This window comes from Dasypus novemcinctus, chromosome 30 (assembly GCF_030445035.2).
Source record: "Dasypus novemcinctus isolate mDasNov1 chromosome 30, mDasNov1.1.hap2, whole genome shotgun sequence".
NCBI classification, from domain to species: Eukaryota; Metazoa; Chordata; class Mammalia; order Cingulata; family Dasypodidae; genus Dasypus; species Dasypus novemcinctus.
In genome coordinates, this window is record NC_080702.1 from 14884289 (window position 1) to 14906033 (window position 21745).

At 43.9% G+C, this 21745-nt stretch overlaps 1 long non-coding RNA gene across 1 annotated transcript in view; it reads left to right on the forward strand.

The window, feature by feature from the left end:
* The first annotated feature begins 200 nt into the window (after positions 1-200).
* Positions 201-21745, forward strand: part of LOC131276635 (uncharacterized) — a 67928-nt gene continuing 46383 nt past the window's right edge. The window contains exon 1 of the long non-coding RNA XR_009184089.1: positions 201-280. This is a non-coding gene — a long non-coding RNA (uncharacterized lncRNA). The remainder of the gene's footprint in view (positions 281-21745) is intronic.

Here is a 21745-nt window from a genome sequence, read left to right on the forward strand (position 1 = left end):
CCCTCTTGGGGGCGTGGAGTCCTGGAGTGGGGCGGGGCCTCATTGGCCGAGGCGCAGGCGCAGAAGCTCCGCCCCTTAAGTCCCGCCCAGTGCACTGCGTGGGCCCCTCCTTTAAGAGCTCGCGGTGTTTGGGGAGCGCACGAGGACCTGCTGGCGTGTTTCGGGGGCGCAGCTGGGGACCCCGAGGGCCGGAGGGACATGTGTAGGCCGGCGTGGGGGCTGCGGGAGCGCTCGGCCCTGCGTCCAGGGACCCCGCCTGTGGACCCACCCCACCGTAACGGTAAGTTTGGGGACCCGACTTGACGTCGGGGCGGGGCGCAGGCGGGCGGGGACCCCCAGAGGTGCGGAAAAGCGGACGAGCGAGCCTCCCCTTGCTGCGTCGAGGGGGCGCCCATGCCGCGCCCCTAAAGTTCCTGCTGACTCGCCTGTGGGTGGCGCGGGGGGCAGAAAGTTGTACGGGGCGCCCAGGCCCTGCGTGCCCTCAGGGCATGTTGGGGACCGGGCAGGGCCGCGCTGGGTGGGGGCGCTGCTTCCGCGGGCGGCGTGGGGCGGGGGGCGCACGTTCCAGTCGGGGGTCCCAGCCCAGCCCGGGGTCCCAGCCCAGCCCGACTGGCCTGCCGCGCGGGGCCCCGTGTCAGAATAAGGGTCCCGCGGTCCATGGGAAGGGTGGGCCGCCCCTCCCACAGTCCCACCTTTCCCGCACCATGGCGATATTTCCCCCCACTGTACCCCCTGCCCCCCCAGGGTCCTTCCTCCCCCCTTCACAGTACTCCTGCCCCCCCCCCCCCGCCCCCAGCATCCTCCTGTACTCCACACAGTCCCTCCAACCACCCGCAGAAGGTTTCCCCCCATGGTCCCTCCCATCCCTGGAAAGTCCCTCCCCCATAGTTCTTCCAACCCCGAGGCCCTTCCTACGCCCACACAGTCTCTCCTGCTCCCCCATAGTCCCACCCCCTGCAAGGGCCCTGCCCCCTCCCCGCCACTTTGGGGCCTTTCCTGCCCCAACAAAATACCTCTCCCTTCCCTAAGGTCCCTCCCTGCATATGGTCCCTCCTAGGCTCTTATGGTCCCTTTCCCCCCCCCCCTAAAGTTCCTCCTCCTCGCTTACTGTCCCTCCCCCACATGATCACCCCTCCCCCTGTCACTGCCCCATGGTTCTCCCCCCATAGGCCGTTCTGCCCCCCCTTTGGTCCCTGTGTCTCCAAAATCTGTCTTTTCCCTCTCCATTCTCCCCCCCCCACATGATCCCTCACCCCCACAATCTCTTCTGCCCCCCCATTGCCCTTCCTGCCCCCCCCACTCCTCTTCCTGGATGGTCCCTCCTGCTCCATCATGCTACCTCCACCCCCACAGTTTCTCCCGCCTCCCCAGTGTCCTTTGTGTCCCCCCAAAGTCCCTCTTCCATCCCCATGGTCCCTCACTCCCCACAGTCCCTCATGGCTCCCTGTTCCTCCTACCCTCATGGTCACTCCCACCTCCAGAAGGTCCCTCCCACCAAAGTCTCACCCTCAGGGTCTCTCCTGCTCTTACAAAGTCCCTCCTTCCCCCTTACCTTCCCTCTTCCCCCACAGTCCCTCCTGCTTCCCCAGGGTCCCCCCCCCCTCGGTCCTTCCTCCTCCCCATGGTCCCTTCACCCCACTGTCCCCCCTTCCTCCCCATAGTCCCTCCTGCTCCCCCCACAGACTCTGCCCCTTGTCCCTCCTCTCCCCCAGTCCCTTCCTCCCAAGGTTCTTCTGGTCCTCTCCAACATCCCTTTTGTCCCCCCCCATAGTACCTCCCCCCAAGGTCCTTCCTGCTCTGCCATGCTACCTCCAACCCCCACAGTTCCTCCTGCACCACTAAAGCCCCTTCTTCACCCCATAGCTCTCTCACCCATGGCCCTTTCTGCCCCCTATGGTCTCTGTTCTCCCCCACAAACCCTTCTGCCGCCCCCCCCACCCCAGTACCTTCTCCCTGCCAAGGTTCCTCCTGTTCCTCCAAGGTCCCTCCTGTTCCCCACAGGACACTTCCTGCTCTGCCATTCTCCCTCCACTCCCACAGTTCCTCCCGCCTCCCCAGGGCTCCTCCCCCCCACAGTTCCTCCTTACTACCCCATGTTCCTTCTTCTACCCACCCTGCAGTGCCTCCTGTCACCCCGGGTTCCTCCCCCCCACTGTCCCTCCTGTCTTCTCACAGTCCCTCCTTGCCACCATGGTCTCTCCTGTCCCTCCTTGTCCCCTTCTGCCCCACTGTGCCCCCCCACATTCCCTCCTGCCTCCCCTTGGTCTCTCCTGCCCACCACAGCCCTTTCTGCCTCCCCCCCCCCCATGACCCCTTCCTCACCCCTTTGGTCCCTGCACCCCTCCATGGTCCCTTCTCCCCCTCCACAGTGCCCCCTCCCTCCCTGCATTCCCCTGGGTTCCCCCCATGGTCCACCCCTTTGCCCTGCCCTCTGCCCTCCTGATCCTCTGAGGTCCCTAGGTTGCTTCCCCTTTCAGCACCCCCTTCCCAACCCCTGCACTCCCACCTGGAAAGGTGAGGCTCAGGGCCTGGCCTGCAGCAGCTGGCTCTTAAAGGGGTTATTGCTGAGGGAAATTGATCGCTCCCAGGGGAAGGGCTCCTGGGAAGGCCCAGGGGGAGCGTGACTGACACCCGGTGTGTGCCTGCAGGGAGCCCAGTGAATGGGGACCCCTGCCTGGAGGGGCCTCTGGGTGCAGGTTTGTGTCCAGCCCAGGAATTTTTTAGGGACCACACCAGTTTGCAACTAAAAGTGTGTATCCTGCTTCAGGTCTGCAGGTGTGGGCCCTTCATCATCTTAGGGACTTTGCATTCTTTAGGTCAAAGCCCTGGTGGGTCACTGGAGCCTTTCATTTTCTGTCTTCCTCCCCTGTTTTACTGGGTTCTGCTTTCTGGGAGTACACAGGGCAGGTGAGGTCTGGGTTCTGGGGAACCACTCCCACTGTGTCCCCTCCTGGCTGTGGCTGCACTAGAAGCCCTGGGACAGCTTCAGCCTTGGCTTCCCTCAGAGCTCCCCGTGGTCCCAGGGACACTCTTTTCCTTTTGATAGTGGTTACATACCATATAATTTCTCCAAAGTGTATGATCCGTGGCTTTTAGTATAATCACAGTATTGTGCATTCATCACCACAAAAATTTGAAGACATTTTCAGTACTCTAAAGAGAAAAACCCCACGCTACTTAGCAGTCCTTCCCCAGCCCTACATAACCACTGATCCAACTTCATCTTTATAAACTGATTTACATTTACATTTTATGTAAATGAAATCATACAATATGCAGTACTTTGTGTCAGGTTTTTTTTACTTAACATAAATGATATTATGATAGTAATATTTTTTAGTGTTAACATATATTTGTCTAATTTCAAAGAAAAGAGTCATATATGCAGTTTTATCCATATTTAATTTATTCGCTTCTTTAAAGATAAATAGATCACAAAATGTTCCATTCAAAAACATAAGAGGTTCCCATTGCCACTCCCCATCCCCCACCCCCACTTCTCCTGCATCAACATCCCCTTTCATCCTTAAGAAACATTCATTGCATTTGGTGAATACACCCAGTGAATGCCCCATATCACACCTTTTCCTCTCTCTACTTGCCATCAGCAACTCCCATGGCCATCGTCTCCCTATCAATGATATATTTTCTTCCATTTCTAGAGTCACAACAATTATATAGTAGAATACCAGCGAATCCACTCTAATCCTCCATCCTGTGGATCCTGGGATGGCAATGTCCACTCCTCCTCTAAATCGAGAGGGGGTTAGATCCCACATGGCCAATGGATGCGATTCTACTGCTTGCAGCTGTAGACACACTCGGTTCCCTGGTGTGGTTGTTGACCATTCTCATTTCCCTGTCAGCTGACCTGGGTAAGTCCAACGAAATGGACAGTAGGTGTTTCAACTCTGCTGCAGCTCAGGGCCCAGCTGGCACATGGACAGCCCCGAGATTCAGGTCTCCTGAGCATACACCAAGCTCAGCTCCAACCGCAGGTTCAGTAAAAGTGACAGAAGAGGTATGTGTAGAGAGGTCACATCTGAGTCCAGCTCCATCACACTGAGGAGCACAAATTCCAAAGTAAGGCCCGCTGGCAAGACAGTGAACGCTGCAGCCAGCTGCCATGACTGTAGAACCTGTGTGTCTCTGTAACCCTCAGAAGCACCAGTACCTGGGGTTGTATCTACTTTGGCTGTCTCTGGGATTCTGCTGAGCTGTGTGTAAGCGTGACCCTGCTAATGAACCCCTGACTCATTTTAAAGTGTCTTAGCCATGTAAACTCATTTGTCTTTACCATTTACCCCTTTTATTCAAGGTCTTTCTCTAGTTGAATCAGCAGCTGGTAGTGATAGAATCCCTCCATGCCAGGGAGGCTCAGGGTGCCTGAAATTAGGTAGTTAAAAGTACATGTATATTTATGGATGTACCACCTTTTAGTGACATTCATATTTTTTTTCCAGTTTTGGCTAATAGACATTCATATTTTTTTTCCAGTTTTGGCTGCCATGCAGTTGCCCTAGGAATCATTGCATGGGCACAGTTTCATTTGTCTTGTATTTATTTCTTGGAGTGGAAATAGGAAGATTTACGGTAAGCTTATATTTTTAAGAAACTGACAAAATGTTTCCCAAAGTGGCGGCAACATTTTGCATTCTCACCAGAAATGTATTAGGGCCCCAGGTTTGCCACATCTTCTTTAACAGTTGGTATTATGTCTCTTGGTTTTAACCATTCTAGTATGGATAGCAGAGGGTTTTTTTTTTTTCCAAGATTTATTTATTTATTTACCCCCCCACCTTGTGACTTTTTTTTTTTGCTGTCCTCTGTGTCAGTTCACTGAGCGTTTTTTTTTTTCTTTTCTGTCTGCTTGTCTCTTTGTTGCGTCACCTTTTCTGTGTCAGCTCTCCATGGTGCACCGGCTGTCAGCTCTCTGTGGTGCATGGGCGAGCTCACCTTCACAAAGAGGCCCTGGAATGGGAACCCAGGGTCTCCCATATGGTAGATGGGAGACGGGAGCCCAACTGATTGAACCACAGCCGCTGCCCTTTATGGCAGATTTTGACATGTATTTTTCTAGTGATGAAAACAATGAAATGTTTCTTCTTTGGTAAATGTGTATTTACATGTTTTCCCATTTTTAGGAACTGTTTGTCTTTTTTTAAAAAAAACAATAAAACAAAACCAAAACATATAATTCATCCAAAGTGGTCAGTCAGTGGTATTCAGCACAATCACATAGTTGTTCACTGATCACCTCAGTCATCATTAGAGCATTTTCATTATTTCAGTAATAATAATAAGAAATGAAAAACAAGAATTCCTTCCCTCTTGATCTCTCTATGCTTCCCCTGCCATCAACAGATTCCATTTCTGAATACTTTTTATTTCCTCTAAAAATTAATTCATGGTTTACATTTTATATAAGTGGAATCATACATTATGTTACACTATATTTAGGTCATAGTAAAGCAAGATTCCTGTATTTATCCCTTTGTGTCTGGCTTGCTTCACTCAACATACTGTTCTCTAGGTTAATCCATGTTGTCATATGCTTTATGACTTCATTTCTTTCTCTACTGCTGCATGATTTTCTATTGTGTGAATACACCACAGTTTATTTATCCATTCATTGGCTTATGGACACTTGGGTCGTTTCCAGCTTTTGGCAATTGTGAGTAATGCCATTATGAATGTAGTTGTGCAGACGTCCATTCATGTTACTTCTCTCAGTTCTTCTGGGTATATACCCAATATAGTGGTATTTCAGGGTCACGTGGCGAATCTATACTCAAGTTCTTTAGGAACTGCCAAGCAATTATCCACAGTGGCTGTACCATAATGGCCCTACCAGTAGTGAATAAGTGTTCCTATCTCTCCACCTCTTCTCCAACACTTGTAGTTCTCTGACTTTTTAATAGTGGCCATTCTGATAGCTGTGAAATTCTATCTCGTTTCGATTTGCATTTCCCTAATCGTTAATGGGGTTGAATATTTTTTCATGTGTTTTTTGCCGTTTGTGTTTCCTCTTTGGATAAATGTCTACTCGTGTCTTTTGCCCCTTTTTAAAATTTATTCCCCCCTCCCCTTGTGGCTTTTTGCATGCTGTCTGTTCTCTGTGTCCATTTGCTGTGCTTTCTTCTGTGCCTGTATTTATTTTATTTATTCCGTCCCACCTTGTGACTTGCTTGCTGTCTGCCCTCTGTGTCCATTTACTGCCCGCAGTGATTGCGGGCCGGGTGGCACTCTACAGCGCCCGGGCCGGTGGCTCTGCACAGCGTGTGGGCCAGCCTGCTTTCACAAGGAGGCCCCAGGACGTGAACCCAGGGCTGCAAATATGGTAGATGGGAGCCCAACTGATTGAGCCACAGCCTCTTCGATTTTGCCCATTTTTCCATTGGGTCATTTGTCTTTTTATTGAGTTGTAATATCTCTCTTTATAACTTGAATATTAACCCCTTATCAAACAGGTAGATTTCTAAGTATTTTCTCCCATTGAGTCAGCTGCCTTTTGACCCTTTTGACAAAGTCCTGGGAGGTGCAAAAGTTTTAAATTTAGAGGAGGTCCCATTTATCTAATTTTTCATTTGTTGTTTGTGCTTTGGGTGTAAGGGCCAAGAAACTACCATGTACCACAAGATCTTTAAAATGTTTCCCTACTTTTTCTTCTAATAGTTGTGTGGTATTTGCTTTCATATTTAGGTCTTTGATCCATTTTGAGTTGATTCTTGTATAGAGAGTGAGATACTGGTCCTCCTTAATTCTTTTGGTTATAGATAACCTGTTCTCCCAGCAGCATTTGTTGAAGAGTCTGTTTTTGTCTGATTAACACAGACTTGGTACGTTTGTCAAAAACTAGTTGACCGTAGAGATCAGGGTTTATTTCTGTACTCAGTTCAATTCCACTGATCATTGTGTCTCTCTTTATGGCAGTATCATGGTTATTTGTCCACTGTAGCTTTGTAATATGTTTTGACATCAGGCAGTGAAATTCCTTCTATGTTGCTCTTCTTTTTTAGAATACTTTTGTCTACTCATGTGTACTTGCCCTTCAAAATGATTTCATAATTGTCTTTTCTATTTTTGTAAAGTTGACTGTTTTAATTTTGATTGGTATTGCTGTGAATCTATAAATCAGTTTAGGTAGGATTCACATCTTCCTGACATTCAGTCTTCCAGTCCATGAACATGGGATGTCTTTCCAATTGTTTAGGTCTTTTAAAATTTCTTTTAGCACTGTTTTGTAATTTTCTCCATGTAGGTCCTGTACTTCTTTTTTTAAATTGATTCCTAGGAATTTGTTTTTTTGTTGCTATTGTAAATGGAATTTTCCCCTGATTTCCTCCTCAGATTTGTGCACTACTAGTGTATAAAAACATTACTGATTTCTACATGTTGATTTTGCTGCCTGCTACTTTGCTGAACTCATTTATTAGCTCTAGTAGCTTCGTTGTAGACCTTTCAGAATTTTCTAAATATAAGATCATGTCATCCACACAAAAAAATTTCTTAATTCTTTTAATTCCTTTTTCTTTTCTTATTGCTCTACCTAGAGCTTCCATTACAGTGTTAAATAACAGTGGTGCTAGTGGGCATCCTTCTCTTCTTTCCGGTCTTAAAAGGAAAGCTTTCAACCTTTCCCCAGTGGTTATGATGTTAGATATAGGGTTTTTCATATGTGTCTTTTATCATAGTAAGGAATTGTCCTTCTTTTCATCTCTTTTGAAATGTTTTCATAAGAAAGGATACTGGATTTTGTCAAATGCTGCCTCGATTGGGATGATCATATGTTTTTCTTTTTCCTTCCTTCAGTTTGTTAATGTGGTGTATTGCTTTGATGAATTTTCTTATGTTGAACCAGCCTTGCCTACCAGGAATAACGCCCATTTGGTTGTGATATATAAGTCTTTCGATATGCTGCTGGATTCGATTTCTAAATATTTTGTTGAGAATTTTTGCATCAATGTTCCTTAGAGAGATTGGTCTGTCATTTTCTTTTCCTTGTAGTGTCCTTATTTGGTTTTGGTGTTATGGTGATATTGGCTTATTAAAAAGTGTTGGGTTATTTTCCTTCCTATTCAACTTTTCATGAGAGTTTAAAGAGGATTGATGTTAATTCTTTTGAAGTGTTTGTTAGAATTCACCTGTGAAGCCACATGGTCCTGGAGTTTTCTTTGTTGGAAGATTTTTGAAGACAGAATCTGTGTCTTTAAATGTAACTGGTTTTTGTTCTTGTATTTCTCGTAGTATCAATGTAGGTTGGTTGTGCATTTCTAGGAATTTTCCCATTTCATCTATGTTGTCTTGTTTGTTGGCATACAGTTTCTCAGAATATCCTGTCATGATCCTTTTCAGTTCTGTGGGGTCATTCATAACTTCCCCCCCTTTAATTTCAAATTTTATTTATTTGTTTCCTTCTTTTTTTCCCCTTAATCTTGCTAAGGGTTTGTGAATTTTATTGATGTTCTCAAACCAGCTTTTGGTTTTGATTTTCTCTATTTTTGAAATTCTCAATTTCATTTATTTCTGCTCTAATCTTTATTATTTTTTTCTGCGTGCCTTGAGGATTAGTTTGCTGTCTATTTCTAGTTTCTCTTGTTGTTCGGTAAATTCTTTGAGTTTAGCTTTCTTCTTTTTTAATACAGGCTTTTTAGTCTATAAATTTCCCTCTCAAGACTGCCTTTGCTGTATCCCTTAAGTTTTGATAAGTTGTAATCTTGTTTTCGTCTGAATACATTTACTGATTTCACTTGCAATTTCTTCGACCTCCTGATTACTTAGGGGTGTGTTGTTTAGCCTCCACACATTTGTGAATTCACCTTTATCCTGTCTGTTTTTGATTTTCAGTTTCATTCCCTTATGATCTGAGAAGGTGCTTTTTCTAATTTCAGTCTTTTTATTTCTTGAGAGTTGTACTGTGCCATAGCCTATGGTTTATCCTGGGGAAGGATAAATGTGCATGGGAAAAGAATTAATAACCCACTGAGTTTGCATGCTGCATTCTGTATATGTCTGTTAGGTCTAACTCATTTATTATATTAAGTTCTCTAGTTCCTTGTTAACCTTTTGTCTCATTCTATCTGATTATGTGAGAGATGTGTTGATGTCTCTAATGATTAAAGTAGAGATGCCTATTTCTCCCTTTAGTTTTCCCAGAATTAGTTTCATGTATTTTGGGGGACCTTGGTTAGGTGAATAGATATTTATGTCTCCTATATCGTCCTGGTTGATTGTCCCTTTTATTAATATTTAATGTCCTTCTGTATCTCTTATGACTTTTTGGCATTTATAATGTTTTGTCCAGTATTAGTGTAGCTACCCCTGCTTTTTTTTGGTTACTTTTTACATGGAGTATATTTTTCTAGGTTTTTACTTTGAGACAGTTTGTATACCTGGGTCTAAGGTGTTTCTCTGATAAGCAGCATATGGATGGCTCGTGCTTTTTCTTTAATACATCCTGTCAGCCTGTATCTTTTGATTGGTGAATTTAATCCATTCACATTCAATGATATTACTGTAAATGCATTGTTTATTTCCACCATTTTCTTCTTTGGTCATCATATGCCATGTCAGATTTTGGTCTTTTTACTTTCTTGGTTATCCTTTCTTCTATTCTTCCATTCTTTCCTCCAAGCCTCTCTCTCCTGTCTTTTTCTTTCAGATTCTAAGGCTTCCTTTAATATATCCTTCAAGATGGATTCTTTATTAAGAACTGTCTTAGTTTCTCTTTGCTTGTGAATATTTTATGCACACCTTTACATTTGAAGGAGAGTTTTGCTGGATGCAGAATTCTTGGCTGGTAGTTTTTCGCTTTCATTATCCCAATTGTATCATACTACTGTCTTCTCACCGCCATGGTTTCTTTTTTTAAATTTTTAAAAAGATTTATTTATTTTATTTCTCTCCCCTTCCCCACCCCCACCCCAGTTGTCTGTTCTCTGTGTCTAATTGCTGCTTGTTCTTCTTCGTCTGCTTCTGTTGTTGTCAGTGGCACAGGAATCTGTGTTTCTTTTTGTTGTGTCATCTTGTTGTGTCAGCTCTCTGTGTGTGTGGCGCCATTCCTGGGCAGGCTGAACTTTCTTTCGCTCTGGGCGGCTCTCTTTAAGGGACGCACTCCTTGCGCATGGGGCTCCCCTACGTGGGTACACCCCTGTGTGGCACAGCACTCCTTGCGCACATCAGCACTGCGTGTGGGCCAGCTGCACAGGGGTCAAGGAGTCCCGGGGTTTGAACCGCGGAGCTCCCATGTGGTAGGTAGATGCCCTAACCACTGGGCTAAGTCCGCTTCCCTCCATGGTTTCTTATGAGACATCTGTACTAAGTCTTACTGGGTGTCCCTTGTAAGTCATGGTTCCCATCTCCCTTACTGTTCTCAGAATTTTCTCTTTATCTCTGATATTTGACCTTCTGAGTAGTATGTGCCTTGGAAAAGGTCTACTTGTGTTTATTCCGTTTGGGATATGGTTGGCTTCTTGGAAATGTAGGTTCATTTCTTTCATGAGAGTTGTGAAATTTCAGTTATTATTTCCTCAAATACTCTTCCCGTCCCCCCCTTCCCTTCTTTTCACCTTCTGAAACTCTTATGACATGTATGTTGTTGCTTTTTGTGTTGCCATTCCACTCCTTGAACTCCTGCTCATTTTTCTCCATTCTTTTCTCTCTCCAATTTTAGCTCTTCTGTCTTCAGTATCACTCATTCTTCTGTCATTTCAAGTTTGCTGTTGTATGACTTTTATGTGTTTTTTTAATGTCACCTATTGTGTCTCTCTGTTACTTTTTTTTCCTGTTACTTTTTTATTTCAGATTTCCAATTTCCTTTGTGCTTCTTCAGTATCTTCTTGGTGTCGTTCATTTATTTAGCTGTGATTTTATTCATCTCATTAATTTGATTTCTGAATCTGCACGCATCTTGTTAATCAGTTCTCTCAAATCCTGTATCTCTTTAGGGGCTTTGATATATTCCTTTTCCTGGGCCATGTCTTCCATTTTCTTAGTCTGGCTTGTAAATTTTTGCTCATAAGAGACATCTGATTAGGATGCAGGTTACTCAGATGTTCAATTTCTTTCCCTTTTCTTGGGATTTGGTGGTGGGATTCTGTGTGTCACTGCTGCTATTTGATTCTTGGTTCAACCTGGATCATTAGGCTTGTCCCTCTTAGTTGTTCAAAACTGGGGTCTGGACCCACTATTTGTACTAAAGGATTGCTGATGCAAAAAGCAGAAGTCTGCTGACCTTTATAAAGGGTATTTATTTGGGGTAGAAGCTTATTTATCAGGCCATAAAATATAAGTTGCTTCCCTCACCAAAGTCTTACCATGTGTTAGAGCAAGATGACTGCTGGTGTCTGCAAGGGTTCAGGCTTCTTGGGTTCCTCGTCTCTTGGTTCATTTCCAGGATCAGCTCTTCTGTTTTCACAAGGTCAGCTCTAGACTATGAGGCTCTCTAAGCTTTGCCTCTCTCCACAAGGTTAGCTTGTAGACTATTAGGCAAACAGCTCTGTCCTCTTACCAGTGCTTCTCCTGTGTCTCAGGAGCTGCCTGTCTTCCTCTGGTGAAGTTCTCCTGTGTGTTCACCTCCTGGGCTCAAGCTCAAAAGCTCCAACCGTGTTTTATGTCATATCGTTTTTTCTGTGGTTCCCACCTACCAAGGGGCAGGGATGCAGCATTCTTAATGTGGCCTAGCCAAACCTTTGATCATTATTTAATCATGCACATCTATGAATCCTATATACTCTAATTGCCCAGAGGAAAAGACCAGTTTACATGCATAATCCAGTATTTCTTTTTGGAATTCATCAGTAATGTCCAAATGCTGTACGTAGTAATGGTTTGCAGACCTGCTTCTTAGGGCCTTGAGAGGGAGGGTATAAAGGCCAGCAAAAGCCTCTCTAACTTACTTATTTTTAATTTTCTCATATGTACCAACCTAGTTCTGCTAGCAGATGGCACTCCTTGGCAGCCCTTTCAGTTCAGTGCCTGGTTGGAGTGTTTTTGCTGTGAGACAGACTGCATCTGTGTGGTAGAGGTTCTTGCCTAGAGATAAAGAGACATAATTTAAACTTTCTCAGAAACAGTTCTTCAGCCTTCTGTCAGCCTGCTCCCTTTTCCTGGGTAGGAAGTGATTCCACGCCTCTCTGTGTCTTCAACAATCATTCCCACTTAGTAGAGAAGTAGATCGAGAGGGTCATGATCTCTTTAGTCCTTTGCTGGCTCCCAAGGGAAACGATGACATGACCCCATCCAGCTTGGTAGAGCTCATGGTACACAGCAGACTAAATTTGTGGGTCACAAGCTGTCAGCCTTAGGCTGTGTCCCTCTCCCTCCCCTTTCTGGGGGTAGTTGATCCCTGGAGACCCCTTTTTCTAAAGTTGGTCAGAGGCCTGCGTGTTCTAAAGTCCTTAATGTGGGGGATGGTGCCAGCAGCAAGAACTGCTGCTTTCAACTCACAGTTTTGCTGTCGCGATTCCCCTCCTTTGTCCGTCTCTGTCCTGGGTGATGTTCAGCCTTACCCTGCTGTCCTAAACCCTAGAAGGTCTTTTTCCAGTCCATTTCAGTCTGTTCTCCAGCTGTTTTTCTGTCGGAGGAGAGAGTCCCATGTCTTCCTAGTCTGCCATCTTCCTGGAAGTCCTCACAGGTGTCTTTTGACATCTCCAATGAATTCAGCCTCCATGGATCTGCATACACACTCACTGCATTTACCAAATATACTACAGGAATTTCTACTTGATTAGAGGCAACCTTTTTTTGGTGGAATCAGTTCAATTCTAGGCAATGCATTCTGTCATGTTTCTTCACTCATCTCTATGGTATAAGATAATAATTATAAATTTGAAACCATCGATATCTTACCATTTAAAAATGATCATTTAATAATACTGTATTCTTCCATCAGTCTTCCTTTTCTCCACGAGGTGTGTTTATTCATTGAATTACTGGCTCTCCATCTTCCATCTTTAACAGTGGGACCGTCGTTATGGAGGGACGCAGAGGGTCAATGCTGACTCCCTCCAATGTTGCTCTCTAATTGCATTTCAACCAAGGTTTTGGACATCAGTTTAAAAACCAAGTGGAATCTGAGTTCTTGTTTGTCAAAGACCCTCATAGGATTTGAGCATCTAGAGGGTCCAAGGTAACGATATAATGCAGTGCACTAACTCATCTTCCCAATGCCTGTGTGCTGTGTCCAGGCTCCTGGCTATGACATCATTGTGAGAGTTGACAGGTCATTCTATGTGATGCCTCACAACTCTCACGATTTTGATCTAATGAAGAGTCATATGGGCTTTCCTTTAGTTTTGGACACCAGGAACGATGCCAGCATCTGAGGTTATCCTCACAGTTAGCTTCCCTAGGCCCTGTGATCTGGAGGCCACCTAATAAAGATGAACAGTTTGGTTTCTCTGTAGACTCAATTGTAAGCACGTGCGCAGATGGTGTAACTCCATTGCATAGTTTCTTTTTTTTGTTGTTGTAGTTGTTTTTTTGGTATCTCTTTGGTTGCTTTTTTGTAAAGATTTGTTTTCATTTCTTTATTTCTCCCTACTCCCGTGTCGTTTACACTTGCTGTCTCTATCCATCCTTTTTTTTTTTTTTTTAAAGATTTATTTATTTAATTTCCCCCCCTCCCCTGGTTGTCTGTTCTTGGTGTCTATTTGCTGCGTCTTGTTTCTTTGTCCGCTTCTGTTGTCGTCAGCGGCACGGGAAGTATGGGTGGCGCCATTCCTGGGCAGGCTGCTCTTTCTTTTCACGCTGGGCGGCTCTCCTCACGGGCGCACTCCTTGCGCGTGGGGCTTCCCCACGCGGGGGACACCCTTGCGTGGCACGGCACTCCTTGCGCGCATCAGCACTGCGCATGGCCAGCTCCACACGGGTCAAGGAGGCCCATGGTTTGAACCGCGGACCTCCCATATGGTAGATGGACGCCCTAACCACTGGGCCAAAGTCCGTTTCCCAATCTATCCATCTTCTTTTGTTTCTTTAGGAGGCACTAGGAACTGAACCTGGGACCTCTGATGTGAGAGGTAGGTGCCTAGTCACCTAAGCTGCCTCTGTTCACTGCTTTGTTGTTTCTCTCATTGTTTTTCCTCTTGTGTCTCTTGTTGCATCATGTTGTTGTGTCAGGTTGCCATGCCTGCCTATCATGCAGGCTCACCGTCTTCTTTAGGATGCACGAAGAACCAAACCACGGGCTTCCCATATAGTAGGCAGGAGCTCAATCTCATGAGCCACGCCCTGGGTTCATATTAAGGCCCCTCCCCTTGGAGCACCAGAGCTTGAGCAGTCCATCTCACCTGGAAGAAATGCACACAGTCATCTCCACAAGCTCATGCAGTCTCACAGTCACACCACAGAGACCCACACATGGTTTCCCTTAAGCCTCCACACAGCCTAACCTGTAACCCCCAAATGAACAGATCCACCCCTGAGGACTGTGGAAGGAAGGACAGAACTCCTTAATAGAAAACCTTTCATCATATCCCATATCCGCATTTTACAGTGAGGCTGGGATCAGGCTAGGTCAACAGCTTACAGCTCGTAGGAAGCCCCCTATTTCATCTCACTTTTTCCCACAATATTTTGATGAGCCCAGAATACCTACCATTTTCATTTGCTTTCAAGGTCACCTGCAATGCAGAAAAGAAAATAGAGTGATGATAGGATCATGTTGTGTTGTGTTTTTCCAGGTCTTGGTGATTTTCAAAAAGAGATGGGAAGCAGTGGTAAATTCAAAGGCCCCATGAATGAGCTTGGGAGACACCTGTGGGAAAGGCTCCAGCTCTTCCTGGAGGAAGTGACTCTCAAGTCTATTTACCAAAATAGGCAATTGCAAAAGTCTGAGTTAAAGGAAGGAAAATGGTGCTGAGATAATTAACACAACCTTTCTATTTGGTTTAAAACCAGATGCTGCCATTTTTAAAGCCCTCTTGTGTCAGGGATCTGTTCATAGGATTCTTACTTTCAGCTCTTCCTTCCGCAAAACAGCAGTGTGTGTCTATAGGTACAACACGTAGCAAGATCTGTACTCAATGTGAAAAGGAATGTGAGAAAGAAACATTTCTGTCTTAGACAAAAACAGGTGGCCTTACCTCAGCATTAGAGGGAGTCTCCTCATCTGCTCTGTCACTAGCAGCCCCTCCATCAGGTCTTCCATGGAACTAGAGGGACACAGAGTAGCCGTCAGTACACTGGTGCAGTTCATGCATTACCTGGGGAACTTTAACTAGGACAAGGGGCTACAGTGATCAGGGCTGGTTGGGTAGAAAGCACATGTGATGCTACTCAGACTTCCTTTGTGCAAGAAAGAGAGATTAATGAGAACAAGAAAATTACCAGAAGTAGAGTCCTTGGCTTTGGAGCTAAAGGCAATTTAAATTAATGTGAAGTAGTTCATCTAATATTGGTTCTAAATTACACACTGACTCAAACACAGAGCCCCTACCCTTCTACCCATTTTGAAACCCAACTAAATTTCGTGTATCTACTTGACATCCAGTTCATTAGGGATTCGCCAGTCCCATGTATTTTATAAGATTTTGTTAAATTTCATAAATTGACATGAGGATAACGAAAATTCCCATTTTAATCATTTTTATTGGTACTTAACTCATTGACATTAATTACCTTAACAATCTTTAACATCACCATTGGTCTCCAAAATTTCTTCATGACGTGAGACAGATACTCTAACTCTTTTTTTTTTTTTTTTGATTTTGATAAGGAAAAATGGTTTATTTTTTTTTCCTTCATGCCCTTTTTTTATTTATTTATTTTTTATTTTTTCATTGATTTTCTAATAATATTACATTAAAAATATATATATATGAGATCCCTTTAAACCCTACCACCCCCACCCCACCTCTCCCCCCCCCCCCCCCAGCAACACTCCTTCCCATCATCATGACATATCCATTGCATTTGGCAAGTACATCTTTGGGCACCTCTGCACCTCATGGTCCATGGTCCACATCATGGCCCTTACTCTCCCCCATTCCATCCAGTGGGCCCTGTGAGGATTTACAATGTCCGGTGATTGCCCCTGAAGCACCATCCAGGGCAGCTCCATGTCCCAAAGACGCCTCCACCTCTCATCTCTTCCTGCCTTTCCCCATACCCATCAGCTATCATGTCCACTTTTATCAATCCAATGCCACCTTTTCTATGTGGACATTGGATTGGTTGTGTCCATTGCACCTCTATGTCAAGAGGAGGTTCAGATTCCACCTGGATGCTGGATGCAATCCTCCCACTTTCAGTTGTAATCACTCTAGGCTCCATGGTGTGGTGGTTGTCCTTCTTCAACTCCATCTTAGCTGAGTGTGGTGAGCCCAATAAGTCAGATTGTAGGTGCTGGAGTCTGTTGAGGCTCAGGACCTGGCTATCACATTGTCAGTCCAGAGATTCAAATCCCCTAAATATATCTTAAACCCCGACACTAACTGCACCTCCAGCACATTAGCATGAAAGTCTTATGAAGAGAGATCCCATCTGAGTCCAGATTCATCACACATAAACACCAGTTCCAAAGAGGGGCCATCTGACCTGGTAGTTAACCCCATCGGCCATGACCATAACTCCCATGGGTCTCTTTAGCCCTCAAAGGAACCGATATCTGGGGGTTGTATCTGCTTTATCTGTCTCTCAGACTCTGCTCAGTTGTGCATAAGGGCAATCCTTCTGACAGCCTCCAGACTCTTTTAGAGACTCGTAGCCATGTAAACTCATTTCTCCTTTCCATTTCCCCCTTACATTAGGTCAAACAGCATTTTAAAGTCATGTTATTTTATGTAGACAGCGATATTCCACTGATCCGCGTTGAACCTTCCGTATGAGGTCATTTTCCAGTTGCATCATCAGTTGGTAGTTGATAGTGGTCCCTCGGATACTCTAACTCTTAATCTCATTGTCCGTTTCCCCTGATTCCTATTGATAATCCTTAATCTCCTTCCTTTCTGTTTTCTTTTTGTAGATGTTTCACATATGCAGAATCATACCCTCTTTGTCTTTTGTGTCATCTGATTTCACTCAGTATATAATCATGTTGATGTCATTCATGTATTAGGATGTCTCAGAACTTCCATTGCTTGCTATGGCTGAATTCCGTTTTATGGATGTAGCAGTTTTTCTTTTTGTATCCGTTCATCTGTTGATTGACAGTTGTGTAGTTGTGACCATTGGCTATTGTGAATAATGCTTCTATGAACAGTGGTTTGCAAGTATCTGTAGTCCTGTTTTCCAATACATAAATATATATCTATTTGTATATATGTATGTATATAGATTTGTTGGCTTGCTGGTCATATGGTTACTGTGTTTCACTTTTTGAGGGATTGCTCCACTGTTTTCTACAGTACAGGACAATATGCGTTGGTCATAACCTGCAGGACTTTTCAACAGATACTGAGCCTTCATCGTAATGAATTGATGCTGGCCCTTGAAGTGTGCAAACTAATTGACTACTGTAGTATGCTGAGCAAGGAGGGGAGAGATGGGAGGGGAAGATGCAGGAACTTTAGAAGTATCTAAAGTATTCATTTGTTTGTGAATCTAAAAGTGCTCTGAATAAAGGGTGTTAATTTTTTAAAAATATGGAAGCATCATTATATCAGGTGTATTAGCCAAAGGGGTGCTGATGCAAAGTACCAGGAATCTGTTGGCTTTTATAAAAGGTATTTATTTGGGGGAGAAGCATTAGTCAGAAAGCCCTACCTAAAGATCCCTCTCAAGGTACTCTAAGAAGTAATTGGTCACCTGAAGTCATTTACCACGCGTTGAAACAAGATGGTGGGCACATCTGCAAGGGTTGAGCCTTCCTTCATCCCTTAAGGCTCCATGATCCGAGCTTCCTCCCATCTCACCTGTAGGCTGGCATGAGGCTGAGCTCACAGGGCTTCTCAGCTGCTCTGTTCTCTTCAGCGTCAAACTCTGAGGCTCATCTCTGCATTCTTCTCTGCAAATTATTCTGTGTTCTCCCTGAGCGAACATCTGTCTGTTCTTGATTCAATAAAGTGAAAGTGAAACCTTTGAATTTAATATAATCAGAGGGGTATCATGTCCACATTAATAGACCAGTTTACAACCATGATCAATATCTCTTTTTGGAATTCATAAATAACATTAAACTGCCACAGGAAGGATGTTTTTCATGTAATGTTCAAAATTAAACTAATGGCCAAACTTTAGGCTGAAAGACTGGCCACTATTAGATGTGAAGAAATTTTGTGTTGTAAATGTATCCTTAATTCTGTGATTGTGGCACTTCTGATTTAATTAGTAAATTAAAATGTCCACATGTTAAAAAAGAATATGGCTTAGGCATTTTATGGATTTTCCCTATATATGGGACTGAATAAACTGCAGCCATTATTCTTGAATTGACATGATTGCATTTCCATATTACCATCGGTAGGGCAGTTCCTCGGTGATATCTTTCTGTCTCCCTCTTCTTGGGCAGGTAGTGATTTTCATGCTACTGATGGACTGGGTGTCATGGTAGTAGGTTTTTTAACTAAGAAACAAATTTTCTCTTTTTAACCTTGAGACAAAAACCTGGGAAAATCATTCAGGATTGAAAGAGCTGTTGACAACTTACAGTCAAAGGTAGGAACATTATTAATACTTTATTTACAGTTGAAACTTCTGATCCCCTTATTCATAAGTTGCCTAGTGGACACATGTGAATTAAAGTCAGAGTTCAAGAAAATCTTGTCATTTTATTTTTACATAAAACACCCAACAGATCGATATGAAGGCATGTGAAATTTGCAATAGGTGATGTGCCTACTTAGCTTACCTTATAATTTGGGGCAGTATTTGGAAACTGCAGGCTTGGGAAATTTCAGCAATATGCACAGATGCTAGATCTCCCTTGTGCAATATCTAATACTCCCGTTTCACAGTTTAAGGAAAGGCTCATTGTATCAACATTGAGGTTACTTGATAGGTGTATGTTAGACTGGTCACATGAGTTTGGGAACATTTGTCTCTATGCCTGGGATTCTTCTTCTGAGTTGTGTGTATAATAAACAACCCTGCTACATATGGCTGATGAGGACTGAATGAGTTCCTGTATGTAAACTTTGCAGTGGTAAGATTATTTTCTTGTCGTAGTTGACAGTGGCAGTTGTCCTGTGTAAATAAGACCTATGTTTAGGATAAATACGCAGTAGCACATATACACACACATACATGCGCAATTATACTACTTAGACTTCAACACTGACAAACTGCAACTCCAATTTATGGTAAGCTAGACCCCCCAATGGGAATCCAGCTGATTCCAGGAACTGTAGTAATGTGATCAAAGATCTCTTCCTGAAAATCAGTTTCTCTCACCACATCCATCATCCTCACTCCACAAGTGAAACGTTATCACTGTGATATCCACTCTAAAGGCAACAAGGAAACCCCATCATAGTCCTCTGGATTTCTTTCCACAACCAGGAGATAACAGAATTTCCTCTGTACTTGAGGCCCCCTGTAATGAAGGAAAAGAAATGCTGTGAGGTTTGTCTCCTGGTGGGTTCAGTTTCCATGGATTTTTTGCTCTCTTTTCTTGCTCCAGAAAACCAGGTGGAAAGCAGCAGTCGTGTCAGAGAACAAAAAAGCAAGATTAGAAGAAGTGTCTAGAAGAGGCCTTGAGGAATTTTATTTCAAGTCCATCTGGTTGACAATTACAAAATTTTTAATTGAAAGAGGATAAATGTCACCAATTAAAAGTCCTTATACCATATGCTTTCCACTCTGGTCCTATCGACCTTGAATGCCCTTGGAACCAGACATCAGCTAGTAAGGGATTCCACTCACACACACACACACACATGTACACACTACACACACAAGAGGATGGTACCTAAATTCTATGATCTACATCATGTTTTCAAATCTGAACTTGACTGAAAACAAAAAACAGGAAAGCCACATAAGTACTTCAAGCAATAAAAGTAATCCTTATCTAAGAATTGGATGGGTTTTCCTCTTCTGCCTGGCAGTGGGAAGCTTCTCCAGTGTGTCCCCAGCGGGAACTGAGAGGGCACAAAATAACTGTTAGTACTTTGGTGATTTTGCTCGTGAATTACTCAGGGAAACTTTCTTGTTGAGAAATGGCCTCTGTTTATCACTGTTGTTTAACAAGTATGAATTGAGCATTTTATCTTCAAAGAAGCTTTAGGTTACAGAGAAGTCATGTACAGAATAGAATGGATTAGAATGGATTCCCATATACCCAACATTCTTCTCCATTACCCTTTCCCCTTTTAATAACATTTTACTTGTGTATGGTATATTTGTTACAATTGATGTACAAATATTGCAACATTTGTCAATGATTTCTATTATGGTTTACATTGTAGACCATACACTTATATAAGTTTGATGAAATTTAACATAGCATGTATACATCATTGCAAGATCATGTAGAGAAAATAAAAAGGAAAAGAAAAAAGATCATGTAGAACACTTCCATTGCCCACAAAATGCTCCATGTTCCATCTAGTCTGTTCCTCCTTCCCCGCCCCTAGGTACCCATGGCAACCACCAAGCTTCACTCCTTGAAGAACAAGATTCATAGTTACTTGCAGCAATGTTGAGAGCTTGACATACTGGCCTGTCCTACACTATGAGGCACTGCTTATGCTCTCAAGAGTCTCCCACCCCTCTATTTGAGAACATAGCAGTACTTCTCAGGATGGGACTCCATCACATTCCCGCTCATTATGTGAGTCCCACCCATGACACAACACACTGTGACAAGGCGAACACTTACTCCCTAGAAGCCTGCCCCAGGTGTGCATTCTCCCAAATGCTCTCCAGAACACCCTAAACCAGTAGCTCTCCCCTACCTTACTGCCAAAACAACATTCAGAACTTTGTAGTTTCAAGCAGGTACCTTCAGATTCCCACATGTTACCTGGTCCCTCCCCAAATGTCCCCCCCCATTCCATGAATAGTCCAACCCACCCTCCTCACTCTACCTCACACACAGACCATCCCTGTAGTGTCACTTCACCACTGACATGCCCATCCACTGAACACCTACAACCTTCTACCTTATCATAGATTTTTTTCCCATATGGGCATTTACTCACAACTTTCTTCTCCCTGTCTCTTGTAAACCTGTCTTCCAGATTCTAGCTCTGTGAGTCTGCTCAATTTATTTAGTTCACTTATTACATTGAGGTCATGTAATAATTGTCCTTCAGTGCCTGGCTTAGTTCACACAACATAATGTCTTCAAAATTCACCCATATCATCCCATGTGTTCTTACTGCATTCCTTCTTATAGCTGAGTAATATTCCATTGTATGAATACATCACAATTTGTTTATCCATTCATTGGTTGATGGACTTGGGGTTGTTTCCAAATTTGGCTATAGTGAATGATGCTACTCTCAACATTGGTGTGCATATATCTGTTTGTGTCTCTGCTTTCAGTTCTTCTGGGTATATATCCAGCAGTGGGATTGTTGGATCATATGGTTGTTGTATAGTTAGCTTCCTGTGGAACAGCCAAAATGTCCTCCACCATGGCTGCACCATTCCACATACCCACCAGCAGTGGATGACAGTTCCCATTCCTCCATGTCCTCTCCAACATTTGTAATCCACTGTTTTTTTAATCACTGCCCGTCTAATGGGTGTAGATGATATCTCATTGTACTTTTGATTTGCATTTCCTTAAGAGTTAGTGATGTTGAACATCTCTTCAAGTGCTTTTTAGCCATTTGTATTTCTTCTTTAGAGATGTGTC